We start from the raw sequence: 3,596 nt of genomic DNA, 5'->3' as shown, positions 1-3,596 counted from the left end.
TATGAGGTTACATGATATACTTTATGCTCATAACTGATGTGGCTGGAGAATTGGTATTGAATTATAGCATCAGCAGAACAGAAAATGTGATGTATTTTATGCATGTCAATAAAGGAATGACCTGTTCTTGTTCTACAGAGAATGGAAATTGGAAGTCAAACACCCTTTGTATTCCAAAATATGGTCTCAAAAAACATTTTGTAATTTTCATTTAAATTGTTAGGAGGCTTGGAGCTATTAGTTAATCTATCCTCCAATACTGTTTAATATAGCACTGAATAAATGATGCGAGTTGTCAATGGATGAGTGATCAACTAAAAAAAAATATTGCCTTAAGATAGTATAAGCCATATTAGCCTGTGTATGATCAAAGCACAAAAACTTGAGTGGATTTTTTGCAAGCAAAGGAAGCTGTAGTATTTAAACAAAATGTAAAGAACATAAACTGTTACAATAAATCTAGGTGAGTCAATGTATGATATTACTCTATGAGTTACTAGTATTATCATTTTTTCTGAGATACTATAGTTCGAACCCATGGCCTCTGAAATGTTCAGCAGGTAAGCAATATGGTCACATGTCCGTTCACATTTTTCATTCTTTCTTTCTCTATTCATTTATTATCTATACCTCATGTATTCCCCATATCTCTATGTATCTTCATATGTATCTATCATCACTCTCATCTATCTATCATCTATCTATCTATCTATCTATCTATCTATCTATCTATCTATCTAGCCATGTATCTATTAAGGAATATATCATTCTTTAGCCCAGTCTGGTCTCAAGCTTTTGTTTATCCTTCAGGTATAATCTTCCATATACTGAAAATACAAGGGGTATTTCTAGCACTCACAGCTAGATGGATATTTATTCAGTTTAGTGTTACTTGGAGAATTGTTTTTAGATATATAATTAAATAGTATCCAGAGGCTTTAATTCAGAGGAAGTTATTCAAAGATAACTATAAAAAACTAAGTTAGTTTTAAGATTGCTTATATCCATATAGCAAGAAGACTAAGTTTAAGAAGAAATAACTTCTTTTCAAATTTATTTATTGATTGAACGTAATCTTAGTAAAATCACTTTGTGAATATTTCTGATTAATTGGCTTGGAAGACAGACCAACATAGAGAACTAAGATACAAATGAGCTTTAGAACAGGCTGAATGATGACAGAATGCACTGAATATGGAATTACTCAAATCCTTTATATTTATTCTACCATGTTTCTACATGCCTACTTAGACATTGATATGTGAATAGATGAAAATGTGTGCTTCTTTGGGCACCAATCTGTTGTAGGATGAGCAGTGGGCTGTGTCCCGCCACCTGGCTAGCTTAGCCCCCCCCCCCAAATTACACAGAAACTGTATTCCTTTAAACACTGCCTGGCCCATTATTTATAGCCTCTTATTGGCTAACTCTCACATCTTGATTCAACCCATTTCTAATAATCTGTATGTCACCAAGAGGTCGTGGCTTACTGGGAGAGATTCTAACCTATGTCTGTCTCAGGTAGGATAGTCATGGTGTCTGCCACACTTCCCTTTTTCCCAGCATTCTCTTAGGTCTCCTCCACCCACCTAAAGGACCGCCCTATCAGAAGGCCAAGGCAGTCTCTTTATTTAACCAATGAAAGCAATACAAATACAGAATGAACTCCGACACCCATATTCCCTTTATTATGTAGTGAAAAATAAACCATTCTATCATTTCTTCTAATCAGTCTAAATTTTGATACAAATATGCTATTAAAACAAATTCTAATTTAGACATGGTGTTGTATGACTGTCATCTAATCACTTGGGAAACAAAGAAAAAATGATTTCAGATAAAGGCAGAATTTAAGTTTAGATTCATTATTTAGCATTTTGTAGCTAGTTTGAGATACAGGACACTTTTCCTCACAAAAAAAATGCCTTGATCTTGTCTTTCTTCCCATATTTATATTGAATTTTGAGCCACCAATCACTTGTAACCACAGGGTTGTGATATTGTATTATAGTATAGTCCTTTAAAATATTTTTTTCCTTTTCTGAAATTAGATTTTTCGTATATGAGGTTTTTATACTATCACTATGTGTTGTTACAGTTTATATACAAGGCCATAGAGTTAATTTAAAATGTTTTCCTAGTTGTATAACACATTGGCATTATTGTCCACAAGATAAAGGAAAATATAAATAAATGAAATCACAGTAAGTTTTGTCTCCTCTAGATTCTGAAAGTGTTTGTAAATGTACTCTTTTAAACCCAGTGCATAAAAGAGACCACAGAGGAAGAGTCAAATACATATCTAATAAAAATTTTCCAATATAAATAGAGAATTAAAGACAGTAAACATCTTTTTTTATTTTTTATTATTTTGATTTTTTGAGACAGGGTTTCTCTGTTACTTTGGAGCCTGTATCATAAAAACAACAGTTGAAAGCAATGACTATTTTGAGTAAGAGCAGATAGAGACTAAAATCATAAGTGAGGTGAGACCAATACATAAGACTATGTAAGAAGAAAAGACTAGATTAATGGAAAAGAAAATCAAGGGACTAAGAGATATTAGTGATTGAATTAAAATAGCAACATATATGGTATAATTTCTTAGCAAATATCTTTCAAAAGTCAATATTTAATGTGTTGATTAGTAGCAGACATGATGTCAAATTTAAATAATCTTTATTAAAACATTATAAATTTATTTCTAAATAAAAATTCTATAACTAAATTTATGCATAAAATAGTACAATTAATACATTCAGAAAATATTAATATCACTACTTAATAGTAATATTAATTACTAGTAATATTAGTATTACTAGTTAATATATACTACTATTTGTCCTCATATTTTCAATATTACTGTGAAAAGGGAAGGACAGCACTCCATTATTTGATGACTAAGTGATGCTTGAAAATTGGTTGTAGATTATGAAGTTGGGAAAGTGAGACATTGTTAAAACTCCACCCACACTCCAGTTATATATGTCAAATAAATCTGTAATGGTGATGTACACTATGGTGGCCATAAATAAACCATATAGAATACTGAAAAAGTTAATAAAATTGTTCATAATCTTTCATACAAAGACTAAATAAGTTTAATAATCACTAAAACTCACGACTTTATTTGTGATTAACAATGTTGTACTCATCAAAATTTTAAGTTGCACTTCTTTGTTAAAGGTTTCTATGACTGTCATGAAACACCACGAGCAAAAATACACTGGTTTATTTTTGTTACAGCCTGTAGTTCATCATTGACAGAAGTTATGAAGGAACCTGGCATAACAACTGATGCAGTGCCCATGGCAGAGTGTTACTGCCTAGCTTGATATCTATAACTTACTCAGCCTGCCTTCTATTAACACCTAGGAACACCATCTCAAAGTAGAAATGCCCTCGCTAAGTGATGAGGACACTTCCGCATCAGTCAATAATCAAGAAAATCCACAACAGGCTTGTCCACTTCCAATTTGGCGGGGAAATTTCTCAATTGAATTTCCTCTTTCCAAATGACTCTGGCTTGTTTAAAAACGACAAAAAACTGACCAGTAAAACTCCTGAAAAAATGTGTAATTTCATGCATGAATAAA

Source organism: Microtus ochrogaster, chromosome 19, assembly GCF_000317375.1.
Source record: "Microtus ochrogaster isolate Prairie Vole_2 chromosome 19, MicOch1.0, whole genome shotgun sequence".
Taxonomy (NCBI): Eukaryota; Metazoa; Chordata; class Mammalia; order Rodentia; family Cricetidae; genus Microtus; species Microtus ochrogaster.
This window is presented reverse-complemented; position numbering follows the sequence as displayed.